The 19,041-nt window shown below is 49.4% G+C and overlaps 1 protein-coding gene across 1 annotated transcript in view; it reads left to right on the forward strand.

The window, feature by feature from the left end:
• The first annotated feature begins 8,623 nt into the window (after positions 1–8,623).
• Positions 8,624–19,041, forward strand: part of LOC144891347 (uncharacterized) — a 51,188-nt gene continuing 40,770 nt past the window's right edge. The window contains exon 1 of the mRNA XM_078774360.1: positions 8,624–8,655. The gene's annotated coding sequence lies outside the window, so the exon portion shown is untranslated. The remainder of the gene's footprint in view (positions 8,656–19,041) is intronic.

A 19,041-nucleotide genomic window follows, 5' to 3' on the forward strand; every position in this document is an offset into this window, starting at 1 on the left:
CTCAAAGACACTCAAAGCCCAGCCCGGATCAAGTTCAAACTTGAAGGTGCACTACCAGAGGTACCATGATGCCCAGCACAACGACCTCAAGGCGGCCCTCGACGGCGGCAGCAGACGCGGCCGCCACAAGTCCTTCCAGGACATGGCCGGCGCCAGGAGGCAGGCCAGCATCGAGGAGACCTTCAAGGAGAAGTTCACTGAGTGCCAAGTTCACTGAGTGTCACTCGCCCAATCTCTTCCCGCTCGAGTTCCGTGATGCTTGGGTAACTCTATTTCTCAGGCATAACACGCCGCTCCCGAGCTCTGCCTCGGTCGAGCGCGTGTTCAGCTACGGGTCGGACATCCTCAGGCCTAAGAGGTCGGCCCTGGCTGCACCGAACTTCGAGGCCCTCGTCTTCATGAAGGGCAACCTCCAAATGCTCAAGAAGGCCCACGAGGTGGAGGAGGAAGACGAGGACTAGTCAACAGACTGCTAGTCTGTTGACTAGTAGACTCTCTTGTCAAAGAAAGGATGGGCAAATTGATTTTTCTTTAATGTAACTTGTATATATTAAAATTATATTTAAATTAACTGTAGAGTAGAGTAGAGTCGAGTGGAAAACTTTATTTCAATAAATTTTGAATAAATTTTATTTAAATAAAAATGTATATTTTTGATCTTAAAAGCTTTGTTTGTCTTTGTAGTAGTTAGAAATGGCTATTTAGGCTTAAAAAGCATTAAATTCCCTTTAGAAACGTCAAAAATCGCTTTAAAAACGTCGAAGCGCTTTTAAAAAATCGAAGCGGATAAGCGGATAACCGGTAAGCGGACTAAGATTTTCGGCCGCTGAAGCGGATAAGCGAATCGGACTACACGGGCTGGCGGAGCGGATAAGCGGTAAGCGGACTTAAAATTTTCCGAATCGCGCCCACCTTTATTAAATACACTTCATGACTTATCTACATCTTCTTAGCAAGTATTTTGCATGTATTAAAAAATGTTCACGAGTTTGAGAGTTGGAGAACAGTGACTATTGTTGCGGATTCGGCACTAATTATTGTGGTTATGATGATTATTGTTGTTGGTTCTAAGTATTATGGTGATGGTGGTTTAAGGGAAAGGGTTATTGTAGTTAAAATGTTTAAAAGCGCTCATGATAAAATAATACCGGAAATGGCAGAGTGTGCCGGAAGAGGTCGAGGGAGGAGGAAGAGCGCGCAAGGCAGAAAGAAGAAGAAGAGGCGTGACGAGAAGAAAAGACGATCTTGGTTGAAGCTCCGTACCGAGCGGTCGAGCGTACAGTGCGAGGGAACTTTGAGTCCCTGAAAGGAAGTTCGTGCGATACGTGATATCACCGGAGTACCGTGGAGCCTGCGTCGTCGGGTCGGCATTGAGGCTCCGGAGTATCCTTGCCTCGAAGCTCCGGCTCGAGTGAGAGCCGTCCACCATTTCGCCACGCGTGCTGCCTTCAGTAGAAAAGGTTTTTGTCGCGTCGGCTGGCATTATTCCCCGGTGGTTTGCCTGGGACGGCTGTGCAAGAAAGTGGCTTTTGAGGATTATACGGAGCCTCGCTGATTGAACAGCAAACGTGTACGTCAGAGCGCGTCTTTGGAGGTTTTCCATTACACCGCTAGTTTGCTGGGTGTTGGACCACGTGACCTCTGGGTCGCTTCGATCGTCCCCGCCTCAATTGATTTTGGATCGGACATTGATCCATCGATCGCTGGAGCGAATCGACTTCGCCTTGGAGGGGTACAGAGACATTGGGGGAGTGCCGTGAGTTTGGGTTAACGGACTAGATAAGGTGGTACCATCTTAAGATAGGGATTGTATGGTGAATTGCTATAATTATTTGTGTCGTGATGCCTGTGTGATTTATAATATATGATTGGTTTGTTCATCCTCATTGGTGTGGTCTCCTTATTGATTGTGACACGGAATAGTATATTTTTCTGCCGTGGCTCCTCCCGGGGTTCGAAGGTATACCGAGACTTGGAGGTCGGGGAGGACCACGTAACAGAAATTGGGGGCTCGTCCAATTGATTTGTGGGCTCAAAATTGGGTCTGCGTCCGGGATATAAAATTTCCTAAATTTAGTCCGTGAAAGAATTCCCTAACATTCCCAGAATTCCCATATTTGGAACTTTTTCCAACATTCCCAAATTTTTCAAAAGCAAAACAATTTTTTTTTTTTAAATTTATTGTGTGAAGGTTAACAGGTGTTAACAGTAGTCACCATGGAGTTTGACACAGAGAAGCTTACGGTGACCCCTACTGAAGCACAGTTCCGAGCGTTACTAAAATCAAAACTCTTGATATTGGGCAAACATTTTAGCTTGGAGGTCCGAGCTAAAATGAAGAAAACAGATGCAGACAGTGGTGATAGAATCTATGGTGGAACGAAGAACATGGAGAGAGGGAGCCTTGGATTGGTTACCAGAAGAACAAGAAAGTGTGGAGCTCCAAAAAACGGAGATGCAATTGAAGAGCCAGGAAAGGTTAGAGGAGAAAAAAGCAGAGGAAAGGAGAGTGGAATGAGAACTTCAGGAAAGGTTAGAAGAGAAAAAAGCACAAGAAAGAACCAAGGAAAGGAGAGTGGAAAGAGAACTCCAGGAAAGAAGAGAAAAGGAACAAGCAGAGGAAAGGAGAGCTGCAAGGGAACTCGAAGCAGAGGAGAGAAAAGCCGACAGGGAGTTAAAGGACCGTGAATTGGCGCATCAGCAGGAAATTAAAGTCAAGGAGCTGAAATTAATGAGAGAATGGGGAGAGGTACCATCCCTGCTGACTGGTTCGACACCTAGCCAGAACACCTGGGATGTTGGCAGACATGTGAGGCTGGTTCCACCCTTCAATGAAAAGTATGTAGCCAAATTTTTTTCACACATTGAGAAACTGGCTCAACTGCCAAAATGGCCTGAGGAGTCCTGGACCATATTAGTGCAAAGTGTTCTGGTGGGTAAAGCTCAAGATATTTATTCGGCTTTACCGATTGACCAATATGCAGATTATGAGGTATTGAAGAAAAACATTCTCAAAGCCTATGAATTGGTCCCGGAAGCTTACCGACAAAAATTCCGGGATGCCAGGAAGAGGGAGAGTGAGACCCATGTGGAGTTTGCCAGATTGAAAGAAACCATGTTTGATATGTGGTGTGATTCAAAAGGGGTTTGGGAAAGACTTCGAACTATTGCGGCAATTGATCCTGGTGGAGGAATTCCAACAGTGTGTCCACGAGGACATTAAAGTACATCTGGAGGAAAGGAAAGTACCAAAGTTGTATGAGGCAGCAACCATGGCAGTTGACTATGCCGTAACACACAGGATGGGGTTCCACAAACCTAACTTCTTGCCTAGACTTAAACAGGGGAGCTATGGTACATCAGAGGCGGAGAACGAAAATTAATGGGGGCGGCCTCGAGATGAAAATGAGGACCACTCTGATACCACGACTTCTAGAAATCAGAAGACAACAGTTCCAAGGCAGACGTATCCTCCGGGAGGCTCGAGGCAGACCATGAGGTTCTCCGCCGGGCCTACCTGCGCGTTTTGCCATAAACCTGGACACGTGATGTCCCAATGTTTTGCTCTGGGAAAGGAAAATCAGGAGCGGAGTTCGACTAGTACAACTCCGAATGCAATGGCCAATGTGAGAAATCGCCCTCAAAAGGGTTACCAACCATTTATTTCAGAGGGGTTTGTGTCACTGGATGGAGACTCGACTAACCAAAGACCTGTTAGGGTGTTGAGGGACAAAGGAGCACATCAATCTTTAATGCTTGAAGGCATTTTGCCATTGTCAGCGGAGACGGCAACTGGTGATAGTGTTCGTTTACAGGGGATTGGTGGCTGTGTTGGTGCTCCACTTCATGTCATCCATTTGGAGACTGATTTGGTGTCAGGACCGGTCACCATAGGTTTACAAGCTACTCTTCCTGTAGAGGGAGTATCTTTTGTTGTAGGGAATGATTTGGCCGGTGGTCAAGTTTCTGGGAACCCGATGTTTGTTGAAAAGCCGAGTAGGAAGCGCCCTGAAGAGAAGAGGAAGTACCCTGAAACTAGGTGTCAGCACACGCAAGTCAGGGATGGAGGCAATATTGGCAAGCTCTCTGTCGGGGGACTGAACTCCAAAACAAAGGAAGATGTTCTGGAGTCTGCCTTCAGCAAATATGGACCCCTTTTGGAAGTGCTGCTGATAAAAGACAAGGAGACGCAAAAGTCAAGAGGGTTTGGCTTTGTCATGTTTGAGAACGCAAAGGATGCCAGAGATGCAGAAAAGGATCTGAATAGCAAGGAGTTGGAGGGTCGGACCATAACAGTAGGGAAGGCATTTCATAGGTGTCGAGGGGGCTACAGAGGAGGACCACGGAGTAGGAGTTTTGGTGGTGACCGCAATCGATAATATTATGGATGCTCCCAGAGTTACGGCAGCTCCCGAAGGAAGGATTATCAGAGCAGTGGCCGAGAAGGAGACCGCTATTCATGGGACTGCAGTGACAAGCGGCCCAACCGTGATTATTATGAAAGTTCGGAAGATTTGAAGCACTGAATGCTGCGGAGCAGCCGAGCCAAGATTCCTACACGGATTAACCGTGAACGCCACGTTCCTAAAGCCGTCCATGTAGTGAACTTTCCAACATGGATTAACCGTGAACTCCACGTTCCTAAAGGCGTCCATGTAGCGAATACTTCCAGCCCTCGCCACCCAACCATTATGGAACCTGGCTCTCAGCTCGGCCTCCCGGAAAAAGTGCTGTAGGGTTGCTTGACTTTGGATTTTTGATCACCACCCCTTAACCTTCATTCAAAAGAAACGAAAAGTAAGATCAGAGGGTGCTGAGATGGAGTTTGGCTTTGCAGGGGTCCAACTGGGAAATTGAACAAGTAAAGGGCAGGACAATGTCGTGTTGGCCCTTTGTCCAGAGTGAATTAACTGTGGAAAGCTCTGTGGGTTGGGTGAAAGTTTGTTGCTTTAATTTTGGGGAAATATTGATTACTGTTGCTCACGGGAATTGAGGAGTTGGGGGTGAGCTACTTTTGTTTGTTTACAGGATGTTGCCTCCAAAAAGTTTTCACTAGGTTCGAACTTTTCTTGAGGGGGGGGAAGTGTTACGGATTCGGCACTAATTATTGTGGTTATGATTATTGGCGCTGAGGAAGCGCCTCTAGCGAATGACTTCCAGCCAGTGTAACGCGAATTCCTGTCACAGGAATTCTGAGATCATAAGTGTGACGTGGCAGTTCCTGATTGGTTCGTGTTGGCGAACCCCTTCTCGCTGCCGACGTGACGTAAATTCGCGCACGCGCACTGGCAAGGCTGCCACTCGTAGGGGAAATCCCCTATGGTAGGGGTTTTCAGCCTAATGTAGGGGGTAGGGGATACCTACGGGGAAAATGGCAATATGCAGCAAAATGCAGGGGAAAATGACAATATGTAGGGGAGTTGCCAACTATTGCCAACTGCATTTATTGCCAACTGCATTTGCCGCCATTACGGCGTGGTCAAGCCTCGGAGAAGAAGGGGGAGGAGCTACATTACGGGCGTGGCCCGCACTTCGTCATCAGGAGGTGGAGCCAGGAAGCGCTTGCGCCCAACCAGGACTCGGTGATGTAGCCGGATACCAAAGGAAAATGTTCATTATTATTATTATTATTTTTGTATACAAGATCGAGGCTCGAACCATGATCAAGGCTCGGAATTCCATGCCCGAACCTCAGCGCAATCCAAGAGGATTCACTTGTTGTTGTTGGTTCTAAGTATTATGGTGATGGTGGTTTAAGGGAAAGGGTTATTGTAGTTGAAAGGTTTAAAAGCGCTCATGATAAAATAATACCGGAAATGACATAGTGCGCCGGAAGAGGTCGAGGGAGGAAGAAGAGCGTGCAAGCAGAAAGAAGAAGAAGAGGCGTGAGGAGAAGAAAAGACGATCTTGGTTGAAGCTCCGAACCGAGCGGTTGAGCGTACAGTGCGAGGGAACTTTGAGTCTTTGAAAGGAAGTCCGTGCGATAGGTGATATCGCTGGAGTACCGTGGTGCCTGCGTAGTCGGGTCGGCATTGAGGTTCCGGAGTATCCTTGCCTCGAAGCCCCGGCCCGAGTGAGAGCCGTCCGCCATTTCGCCACGCACGCTGCCTTCAGTGGAAAAGGTTTTTGTCACGTCGGCTGGCATTATTCCCCGGTGGTTTGCCGGGGACGGCTGTGCAAGAAAGTGGCTTTTGAGGATTATACGGAGCTTCGCTGATTGAACAGCAAACGTGTACGTCAGAGCGCGTCTTTGGAGTTTGTCCATTACACCGCTAGTTTGCTGGGTGTTGGACCACGTGACCTCTGGGTCGCTTCGATCGTCCCCGCCTCAATTGATTTTGGATCGGACATTGATCCAACGATCGCTGGAGCGAATCGACTTCGCCTTGGAGGGGTACAGAGACATTGGGGGAGTGCCGTGAGTTTGGGTTAAGGGACTAGATAAGGTGGTACCATCTTCAGATAGGGATTGTATGGTGAATTGCTATAATTATTTGTGTCGTGATTCCTGTGTGATTTATAATATATGATTGGCTTGTTCATCCCCATTGGTGTGGTTTCCTCATTGATTGCGACATGGAATAGTATATTTTTCTGCCGTGGCTCCTCCCGGGGTTCGGAGGTATACCGAGACTAGGAGGTCGGGGAGGACCACATAACACTATACTTAAACACGAGTAATTTTCAAACAAGGCCCTCTTTTGTTGCTGTGCAGACTGGAGATTAACTTTCATATGGTTGGCAAGCCCTTGAGAAAGCAGAGAGGTTTAACTTAAGGAGATGGACAATGAGTGAGTTGATCAGTGAAGTGTGTGATACAACAGAATGGAAAATGAAAGGACAAAAGGACAGGGATTCACCAGACGAAGTGAAATCCAGGAGATAGTCAGGTTCACTATGTTTTTTCGTTCAAAATCATGGTAGATTAGCAAACCTATACATTTTTGGAAACGTTATTACATGGAAAATCTGAAAATCAATGTTTACATTTGCCAATTCCGACCAATTGGATTCGACCAATTCGACCAATCGACCAATTCCATTCGACCAATTCGACCATTCGACCAATCGCTTCGATCGACCATTCGACCATTCGACCAATTCGATCGATTCGATTCGATTCATCGAATTCGATTCGATCGACCATTCGACCAATTCGATTTGCCAATCAATTTGACCGACCTTTGCTTGTCTGGAACGGACTGTGAAAACGATGCGGACTATATTGTCAGATACGACACACAGGACAGTGATGACGAACTCTGAATGGCATATTCTGTAATCGTGTATGTTTGATGCCATTGACTGCCTGTGTATATTTTGTCATTGACTGCCTGTGTAGATGTGAAGTTATACTGACTGCATGTGTATATATGATTTTGCTGACTGCCTGTGTATGTTTGGTGATATGAATTATTGTGACACATTTTGATGTTATTAACTGCCTGTACAAAATGATAACATGTATTTGATTATGCAACTTATCGCGAATATAAAGACAGTATTTTGCAATTCAAAACCTTTGATTCGTGTCTTACCATTCCCCATAGCACTAATTTGATACTTTCATTGGATTCCTTGTCCCTGAAAATATAGGTTTAGTATATTTTAAAAAGTTTTTAGGGTAATTAGAGGCAGAAATAGAACAAAATATGTATTTTACAGTGGCCATTTTGAAAATCCAAAATGGCCGCCATACAGGTATCTCTCCAAATGTAAACATTGATTTTTAGTTTCCTTATGCTATAACCTTTCCAAAAATGTATAGGTTTGCAAATCTACCATGATTTTGAACGAAATATAATTTATTGACATAGTGAACCTGACTAAGATGACTGTTACCTCATCAACACGAGCAAGTTCAGAACTTCTTTATATTGTGACTGGGCCATGCCAGGAGCAAGCCTTGAGTATGTCTCCACTTGCACTTCAAAAACATGGTCATACCATACTCACATATACTGTGGGGTTTTTTAAAACAGCTCTTAAATGGTCAAGGATTACATTGGTGTAGTCACTAATTCCTGGTGCATAAATCACCAGAAAAATACAATAACATCCATCTGGTTAGAGTTGTATACATTTTCTTGGAGAGGAGAGTGGTAGCTGCTACAACTGTTCACAACTTCAACATGGCCAAACAGGTGCATACGGCATTTGAAGAGATTATATTTCCCCACGAGCCGGAGAGGCAAACACAATTTTGTTATGCAGACACTTGTTAATTCATGAATAGCACCTGTTTACTGTCTATAATGACAGAGTTATGTGACTTTTGTGAACCACAAAGTTGCAGGAGCCGTGGTTATGTTTTGTGCTGTCCAGTAAATTTTCAGAAGGTTTGCAGTCTGAAGGTATGACATGGAATAGGGATTCTGCAAGTGTAAAGATGGGCATGAGAGGCCATTAGCTTGAACGAGGCGAGTCTACCTTGAGCCTCAAGTCTCGAGTAAAGAGGGAAGTCTCAAATTCTTGTGAGATAATAATGCTTTTCTGAAATCAAAACATCAGAAAAGTGTTGAAGGTGAATGTGAAATTGGTGAACTTTTCATTTTTTGAGGGAAATTACTGATGTAAACGAGATAATTACTAACCACAGTTCTTATTTGTGCCGCAGTTAAATCGCAAGCAGCTGAAGCAGCAAATCATATTGAGGTAAGACTTTCACATACTGTATATATACACACTAACACACACACACACACACACACACACACACACACACACACAAATACACACACAAACACACACACAAATACACACACACAAACACACATACACACACACACACACACACACACACACACACACAAACACACACACACACAAACACACACACAAACACACACACAAATACACACACACAAACACACATACACACACACACACACACAAACACACACACAAACACACACACAAACACACACACACAGAGAGACACACACACACACAGAGAGACACACACACACACAGAGAGACACACACACACACACACACACACACACACACAGAGAGAGACACACACACAGAGAGAGAGAGACACACACACACACACACACACACAAACACACACACAAACACACACACAAACACACACACACAAACACACACACACACAGAGACATACACACACAGAGACATACACACACACACACACACACACACACACACACACACACACACACACACAAACACACACACACACACACACACACATACACACACAAACACACACACACACACACACCCGCCGGGCGAATGCTAATTTTGTTGTGGCCGATCGCTACTCTGGGTGCGAGCAATGGCGGACCAATGGAAGAAAAGACATTCACGGACAGAGAGAAAGTAAACATTTAACGATTTGATTTATTTACAAACACTAGTACACCCCCTCACTATGGGAGGGGCAGGAAGTGTCAATCCTCTTTGGGGTATATAGATTACAGTCGATCTACGGTCGGGTCTCAAGAACATTGGGTGTGTTCATTTACCAAGTTTCTTGTGGAGAGATCGCCAAGTGGTTTCAGCATTCGAGCAAGCACTCTAATCAAAACCGTCAAGGAACGGCTAGCTTGGCAAGCACGAGCTAGCTGCTTGGAAAATGTGCACAACCCGGGCTTCCTCCCTTTCAGTTTCGCGTTGAATAGCAGGAGCGAGTTCCAAAATTTTGCTATGAAAAACGCCACGGCATCAGCAGAAAGGGCCATGTTATTAACCCAACACTTGTGGGTTTATATGTGGAGTACCGTAGATCTTCGCTAAGGTCTGTAAGTAAAACTTACCTCACTGATGTCGGGGTTTCTCCAAATTTCCTTATTTAGTGTTATAAATAGCATTAGCGACTGTTTAAAAATCTAATCAAACGTGTTTGTGGTTCATAATATTTTTACTTCGGTAAGCAAATAGCATGATGATGTTATAACATTAATATGATGCTGTGGGAACTGCGCTCCCACGATAAAGCCAGACAAAATGGACGACACAGGAACGAAGTTTCACCGAGCTATTTATTTAGCTCAAAACCAAAGAACTCAAAAGCACACTGAATCCGCCCCCCGAACGGGCGGCAATTTATATCGCAAACTGAACACACAAAAGCCACGCCTCTCAGGTGGGACGTGGTATGCAAAATAGGTAAGTCACGCCTCTCGACGGGGCGTGGTATGCAAGGCAAGTGTTTGCCCGAGAAGAGCAAGTCTGGACACGCCCGGTCGAGTCCGGACACGTGACCGCTCGCCGGTTGCGTCATCGGCCGGTGCACGGTAATTGTATCATGCTTCCGGTAACCGATACATGTGCCCCCCCCCAGAATTAACCTGCACCGGGAGAGTTAGTTTGAGGGGGGTCCTGATGACCTGGCCAAAACGACCCCTGGTGATTCGTGTGGGGGTGGTAGGCGGCGTGGCGGTGGATGGTCGGGCGGGGGGCTTGGTTGATGGGGGATGGCCCCATCGTGGAGGAAGGGCCAACCGTGGAGGTTGGTCGAGGTCCAAATGGGCCGGCTTGAGGTGGTCCACGGAGATGCGGTCCAGCTTGCCACCATCGACGATGAATGACTTGTCATCCCTCTACAGGACCCGGAAAGGTCCATCGTACGGCGGCCGGAGCGGTCCCCGGTGTGCGTCGTGCCGGATAAAAACCGTACTCCGCAGTGCGAAGTGCTGGGGGGATGTGGGGTTGGGGGCAGCCGTGGTGGGACGTGGGCATGGGGGCAAATCTCCTGGCGGCCTCCTGAAGGTCCAAGCGTCGGCGAGCCGCAGACCAGGGGCCGGTGGCGTCAGGGATGAATTCGTCCGGCACGCGCAGTGGCTGGCCGTAGACCAGCTCGGCGGTGGAAGCCTGGAGGTCCTCTTTAGGGGCCGTTCGGAGGCTCAATAGGACCCACGGGAGCCTGTCGGCCCAACCGTTGTCCTGGAGGCTGGCCCTGAGAGCGGCCTTCATCGAGCGGTGGAACCGCTCGCACAAGCCGTTGGCTTGGGGGTGGTAGGCCATGGTGCGGTGAAGCTTGACCCCCAAGGCCTGGGCGACCGCGCCCCAAAGCTCGGAGGCGAATTGGGGGACTCTGTCGGAGGAGATGTCCGAGGGCGTGCCGAAACGGGCAATCCAAGTGCCAATGAAGGCCTGCGCTACGTCGGCGGATGTTGTTGATGCCAGCGGGACGGCCTCCGGCCACCTGGTGGTCCTGTCCACCATCGTGAGGAGGTGGGTGAAGCCCCGCGAGGAGGGAAGGGGTCCCACCAGGTCCACATTGACGTGGTCGAAGCGCCGCGCAGGCACGTTGAATGGTGCCAACGAGGCCTGGGTGTGCCGGTGGACCTTCGCACGCTGGCAGGCGACACAGGCATTGGCCCAGTCGTGGACGTCCTTACGGAGCCCGTGCCAGACGAACTTTGCTGCCACGAGCTTCTGTGATGCTTTCCGGCCCGGGTGGGAAAGGCCGTGGAGGGCGTCAAAAATGTGCCGCTGCCATCCGGCGGGCACGATGGGGCGAGGTTGGCCCAGGGAAACGTTGCACAGGAGAACTGTGCCTGTGTCCTCGAAGGGGACGTCGGCCAACCGCAGGCCTGTGTCCGCTGTCCGGAGGGCTTGCACCGCGGGGTCGGTGGTCTGTTCAGCCGCCATGCGGGCAAAGTCCACACCCAGGTGGACGGCGTTCGCGCCGGACCGGGAGAGGCAATCGGCCACAGCGTTGTCCTTGCCCGCGACGTGCCGGATGTCCGTCGTAAATTCGGACACGGCGGAGAGGTGGCGCTGCTGGCGGGCCGACCACGGTTCCGTAACCTTGGCCATAGCGAAGACCAGGGGTTTGTGGTCCACAAACGCCGTGAACGGGCGGCCCTCCAAAAGATGGCGGAAATGGCGAACAGCCAGGTAAAGGCCGACGAGCTCACGGGCGAAACCGCTATACTTGCGCTCGTTAGGGCGAAGCTGCCCGCTGAAGAAGGCCAGCGGTTGCCAAGCCCCGTTCACCCACTGTTCATGCATGGCGCCCACGGAAGCGTCTGTGGTGCGTCCGTGTTGAGGACTGGTCGGAAGCGTCCGTGGTGAGGGCGATGGGTGCGTCAAGTGCCGGGTGCGCCAGCATGATCGCGTTGGCGAGGGCCAGCTTAGCGCCCGTGAACGCCGCGTCCATCTCTGTGGTCCAGGCGATGTCGTGCTTGGCCGGCTTGCCCCGGAGGGCGTCGTACAGGGGGCGCATGAGTTGGGCGGCGTGAGGCACGAACCGATGATAGAAATTTACCATCCCCAAAAATTCCTGTAGGGCCTTGAGGGAGCGGGGGCGCGGGAAACTTGTGACTGCCTCCACCTTGGTAGGCAGTGGGACGGCCCCGCGCTTCGTGATGCGGTGCCCCAGGAAGTCGACGGCCGTTACGCCAAACTGGCATTTCGCCGGGTTGATGATGAGGCCGTGCTGGCCGAGGTGCTCGAAAAGCGTGCGCAGGTGGACGAGGTGCTCCGCCCGGGAAGTGCTGGCGATGGGAATGTCATCCAGGTAGACGAACAGAAAGGTGAGATCGCGCAGCACATTGTCCATCAGCCGCTGGAAGGCCTGGGCCGCGTTCTTAAGGCCGAACGGCATTCGGAGGAACTCGAAGAGGCCAAAAGGTGTAATTACAGCCATCTTCGGAACGTCGGCCGGCCGGACAGGTAACTGGTGGTAGCCCCGAATAAGGTCCACCTTGGAGAAGATCACCCGCCCCGCCAAACGGGCGGAAAAGTCCTGTATGTGTGGTATCGGGTACCGGTTGGGGGTGGTGGCGTCGTTGAGGCGGCGGTAATCGCTGCATGGTCGCCATCCGCCACCCGGTTTGGGCATGATGTGCAGGGGCGAGGCCCACGCGCTATTCGAGCGTCGTACAATGCCCAATCGCTCCAGCGCGTCGAATTCCGCCTTCGCCACGGCGAGTTTGGCCGGGTCGAGGCGGCGAGCTCTGGCGTAGACCGGTGGGCCTGTGTTCGGGATGTGGTGTTCGACGCTGTTCTTGACGGCGACGGCCGAAAACGTCGGCTGCGTGAGGGCGGGAAATTCGGCGAGTAGGCGGGTGAAATCGTCCACGGCCGGGAACGCGCAGGCTAGCTTGGTCGGAGCGGAGCCGCTCAATGAGCAAGCGAGCAAGCTGAAGGTCTCCGCGTTGATGAGCCGACGCCATTTGACGTCGACCAAAAGCCCATGCGCACAAAGAAAATCTGCACCCAGCAAGGCCATGGGCACGTTCGCCGTGATGAAGTCCCACCTGAAGCGCTGGCCCCCGAAGCAGAATGTGACGCTGCATGAACCGAAGGTGCGGATGGAGGAACCGTTTGCGGCGACCAAGGTGGGGCCGCAAAGCGCGGCCTGTTTGTCCTGCACCGAGGTGGGTATCACGCTCAGCTGAGCGCCGGTGTCACACAAAAAACGCCGCCCGGACTCCGTGTCCATGATAAACAGAAGGCTGCCTGAAAGGCCGGCGCTCATGGCAGGCAGCGACCGCCGGCCTGGTCGTTTCCCGACCTGCCGAAAGTGCACGGTGGGCAGCACGTTCTGGCCTTCTGCCCGAACCTGGCTTGGTAATAGCACATGGTTCGCTCTGGTGGAGGCTCCGGCGGTCGCGTCGGGTTCGGTCGACAGGGCGTCGCGGCTCCAGCTGCCGTCAGTGGCGCGGACTCAGCCGATGGAGGCGCCGTTCATGGCGTGGGTGTTGCCTCGGTCGGCCCAGGGTCCCAGGCAGCCGCTCCGACATGTCGCCTGGCCGAGAAAAATTTATCGGCCTCCTTGGCCAGGGCGCGAGGGTCCGTGATGGGCGAATTATCCAAAGCTAACCGTACCTGCCCGGGTAGCCGCTGGAGGAACAGCTCGCCGAAGAGGAAGTCCGGGCTGTGGTCACCGAGAAGAGCAAGCATGTGGTCCATGCTTTCGGATGGACGGGCCTCGCCCAGCTCCGGGAGGTGTAGTAGTTGTCGTGCGCATTCGGTCTCCGTGAGTCCAAACGCACCGAGGAGTAGGCCTTTGAGCGCGCCGTATTTGTCGGCGTTCGGCGGGTGCTGGAGGAAGCTGAGGACCCGGGCAGCAGAGGAGGCGGTGAGCGCAGAGACCACATGGTGGTAGCGCGTCGTGTCCTTCGTAATCTTTCGCAGGGCGAATTGAGAAGCCGCTTGGGCAAACCAAACGGCTGCGTGCGACTCCCAGAAGCCCGGGAGCTTCAAAGCTGCAGCTGACTACATCGCCGTGTTCTTAGAAAGGGGTCACCAATTGTGGGAGCTGTGCTTGCACGATAAAGCCAGACAAAATGGACGACACAGGAACGAAGTTTCACCGAGCTATTTATTTAGCTCAAAACCAAAGAACTCATAAGCACACTGAATCCGCCCCTCGAACGGGCAGCAATTTATATCGCAAACTGAACACACAAAAGCCACACCTCTCAGGCGGGGCGTTGTATGCAAAATAGGTAAGTCACGCCTCTCGACGGGGCGTGGTATGCAAGGCACGTGTTCGCCCGAGAAGGGCAAGTCTGGACACGGCCGGGCGAGTCCGGACACGTGACCGCTCGCCGGTTGCGTCATCGGCCGGTGCACCGTAATTGTGTCATGCTTCCGGTAACCGCTACAATGCTATTCATCGTTCGTGTTGTTATTCGAAGCGGCCTTGGAAAAACTGCACAATAAAGCTAACTTCAGATGGATATACACCTCAACATGCAACCCCATTGACGACAATGGTGGGGAAAACCCACTCGGGGGAGAAAGTCCCCTTGGGGAGGGGGCACATTAACGTGCTACAACCTTCAGAATGTAACCCTGAGTCATCCTGTCAAGTTTGGAATGTAAACCTCTTTGTGATTCATAGGTCTTTATACAAATATCTAAGCACAATCACATGATTTTACAAATGGCTTGCTATTGACAACCTGTCCCATCTGATTCTTAATTTGACTATTGATTATTATCATCAGAGTGCATCACAGGAAAATAATTGACAAAAAGTATGTCCTCACCCTGTAAATGGGATGACCTTTGAAAACAATTCTTAAAAAGGCCTGACGTTTAAAAAGGCCTGGACATCCAGTTTGACGTCCATCCGAGGTACGGTACACACATTTATGCCTCGCCCTGCTTGAGAAATACCAGTATTCCAATTTATAGCTGCACATGAGATTCAAACCCAGGCAAGATACAGTAGCTCAGAGGTGAATGCGCATACCTCCATGTCATCCTGCCACCGTAAAATGCACGTTATAATATTACTAAATGATGTCGTAATTTCTGATGGTTTCGATTTTTTTTGAAGAAATAATTTTCCTGAGTTTCTGACAAAAGTTTGTAATTATTTGGCCCATTCCTTCAAATAATTTTGTCATAAGTATGTCATATTTTGTCCATTGAATGAAACTAGACAGAAAGAACTCAGGGAGTCTCACTACTTTGGCAAAATCTCCACCACTGGCAGGGGCGGATCCAGGAATTTCAAGGGGGGGGGGGGGGGGGGGTGCATGAGACAAAGGCGCTGGGGGGAGGGGGGGGGTCTGGGGCTCCTCCCCCAGGAAAAAAAAAAAGATCGTCAGAAACGGCATTTTGTGTGTTCTTGGAAGTTTCTGCAGTTCCTTGTGTTCTTCTCTGGTCCAACAGTTCAACAGATTCGCGATGACTGATGGTCAGATAGAGGAACTGGTGAAACGACTTGTTCAGCTGTTCGTTCTGCTATAAATTGATGAATTGTGTGTGTGTGTGTGTGTGTGTGTGTGTGTGTGTGTGTGTGTGTGTGTGTGTGTGGGTGTGTGTGTGTTTGTGTGTGTGTGTGTTTGTGTGTGTGTTTGTGTGTGTGCATGTGTGTGTGTGGGTGTTTGTGTTTGTCTGTGCGTTTGTGTGTGTGTGTGTGTGTGTGTGTGTGTGTGTGTGTGTGTGTGTGTGTATATGTGTGTGTGTTTGTGTGTGTGTGTGTGTGTGTGTGTGTGTGTGTGTGTGTGTGTATGTGTGTGGCATGTTTTTTGTGTAGTTCTACTGGAGCTTTCAGATATGGAATTTCTGATTTGTGTAGTTCTCGCGAAATGATTGTTATGATCTCCTGAGTTAATTAGGCTAATTAACTACAAAGAATCCAGAAGAATTCCCATGTTTCTAAAACGCACGCTATGTTAAGGTTTATGGAGTAGTTTAATAGGTGCTGGTCAAAGCCTGGAACCGCCATGCGCCGAGGTTGTGAAGCTCAAGGCAGGGAGTTCTCCCCACAAAAGAGATCAGATCGGACAGTGGAATGTAAATTGTTTTATTAATCGTAAATTATGCTATTTTGGAATAGACGGCGCTTGTGTTTCTGAATAAAAATGTCACACACATCATGTGCGGATATGGTGAAGTCATGGTGTATGTTCATGAGTAATTCATAAGTCATGGTGTATGTTCATGAGGGCCAGAGATACCAGCTGACTTTCTCCCATGGAATTTCTGAGGGAGTGTTACGGATTCGTCACTTCCGTCTTTGTGGTTTTCACCCACTGGAAGCATTTTTAGTTTCATGTACTATTATTGTTCTAGTTTGAGTGAAATGGAGAGAACTGTCTTCAAAAGGAAAAATTTGTGTTTTAAAAGAAAAACGAAATGGATCGGGAGAAACCGGAAGAAGAAGAGGAGGAGGCTGAAACGGAGCAAGTGAGGTCGGGAGAAAAAGGCCGAGCTGCTTTGAGGTATCGAGCGGACGCTGGCGAACATTGGTCATGAGCGAATATTGGTTTCCCCGGGAAAGGGATTCCTGTGACAGAGTCGATATCGCTGTGGCAGATAAACCTGCGTGACGGGTTTTGCGGTTGATTCCAAAAGTGAATCATTGTTGGAGAGCAGGTACGCCTCCATTACGGGCCCGTCCGCCATTTCACCTCGCTCCAGCCATTTCACCGCGCGCCAGCCGTTAGCCTGGTTCGCATGTGTGTCATGGATTTCGATTGGGAATTGGCGGTTTTCCGCTTGGGGAGCCGCTGCTTGTTCATATCAGCGTCATTGTCTGGTGAACCGAAGGTGTGAATTCACAGTCGCATTTCGGGTGCACTTTTGCCTGACCAACGTCGGCCCGACACCCACCCAGCGGCTCTTCGGTGGCAGTCGACTGTCAGCCGTCCTGGGTTCTGGTCTCAATACGACCTTCTTCTTGTGATCACCGGACCGTGGATCGACTTTGGCCTGGTGCCGGGACAGTGACTTTGGGAGTGTTACATTTCACTCACGTGGAGCACCGTGAGTTATTGTGTTAAGAAACTGATGGTACCATCATAGGAATTATATGGTATTTTGTTGTTATATTGTACTTGTGAAAGTTGTTATTATTGTGCGATATTAATACAATACTTGGTTTTTTGCAACAACTGATTGGTGTGGTTTCACCATTGGTCATTGGCACACATAATAGCACATCTTTCTGCCGTGACTTCTTTTGGGGCTCGGAGGTACACCGTGACCGGGGTTTGGGGAGGAGCACGTAACAGAAATTGGAGGCTCGTCCGGGATAGAATTCCCTAACATTCCCAAAATTCCCAAATTTGGAATTTTCTAATATTGCCAAATTTTTCTGAAAATTTAGAAATTTTTGTGTGAAGGTTAACAGGTGCTAACTAATAGTCACCATGGTGTTTGACGTAGACAAGTTTGCTACGTCCCCTAACGAGGCACAGTTCCAGGCATTAAAAAGATCGAAACTCATAATATTGGCCAAATATTGTAACTTGGAGGTCCGAGTTTGTATGAAGAAAGCAGAGATTCAGACATTGGTGGTAGAATCTTTAGTGGGACAAGGAACATGGGAAGAGGTAGCCTTGGATTGGTTACCAGAGGGAAAAGGAAATCTGGAGCGCCGGAAAATGGAGATGCAACTGGAGAGCCAGGAAAGGTTAAAAGAGTTGGAATGGAAAGCAGAAAAGGAAAGAGCAGAGGAAAAAGCAGAGGAAAGGAAAGCAGAAAAGGAACTCGAGGAGAGAAGAGCAGAGGAAAGGAAAGCAGAAAAGGAACTCGAGGAGAGAAGAGTAGAGGAAAGAGCAGAGGAAAGGAGAGCCGAAAGGGAGTTAAAGGAACGGGACATGGAGTATCAGAGGGAACTTAAACTCAAGGAGCCTGAATTACTGGGGGAACGGAGAGAAGTAGTATCCATGCCGGCTCGTTCGACAACCAGTCAGAACTCTTGGGATGTTGGTAGGCATGCGAGGCTGGTTCCACCCTTCAATGAAAAGGAGGTAGCCAAGTTATTTTTACATTTTGAGAAGGTGGCTCAAATGCTAAAATGGCTTGTGGGGTCATGGACTATGTTAGTCCAAACTGTTCTGGTGGGTAAAGCTCAAGATATCTATTCGGCTTTACCGATTGACCAATGTGCAGATTATGAGATAGTGAAGAAAGCCATTCTCAAAGCCTATGAATTGGTCCCTGAAGCTTACCGACAAAAATCCAGGAATGCCAAGAAGATGGAGAGTGAGACCCATGTGGAGTTTGCCAGAATGAAGGAAAACATGTTTGATAGGTGGTGTGACTCGAAGGAGATTGGGAAAGATTTCAACCTTTTACGACAATTGATCTTGGTGGAGGAATTCAAACAGTGTGTCCACGTGGACATTAAAATGCATCTGGATGAAAAAAAGGTACAGGAGTTGTATGAGGCAGCAACAGTGGCAGATGACTATGCCTTGACACACCGGATGGGGTTCCACAAACCTAACATCCCGCCTTGAGTTAGCCAGGGGAGTTATGGCAAATCAGGTTCGGAGAACAAATTTTCATGGAGGTGGCCTAGAGAGGACTATGGGGACAAATCTGATACCGTGACTTGTAGGGATCAGAAGACTACAGTTCCAAGGCAGAGCTATCTTCCGGGGGGCCCGAGGCAGACCACGAGTTTTTTCCTCTGGGCCGAATTGCGCTTTTAGCAAGAAACCTGGGCATTTGATGTCCCAATGTTACGCCCTGAAAAGGAAAAATCAGGAGCGGAGTCAGACTCGTGCAACTTCGAGTGCGTTGGCCAATGCGAGAAATCGTCCTTGGTGGACAGTGACTTGTGAAGGTTCCCGTGCCAAAGTTACGGCATCA

Source organism: Myxine glutinosa, chromosome 3 (genome assembly GCF_964187855.1).
Source record: "Myxine glutinosa chromosome 3, kmMyxGlut1.1, whole genome shotgun sequence".
NCBI lineage: Eukaryota > Metazoa > Chordata > Myxini > Myxiniformes > Myxinidae > Myxine > Myxine glutinosa.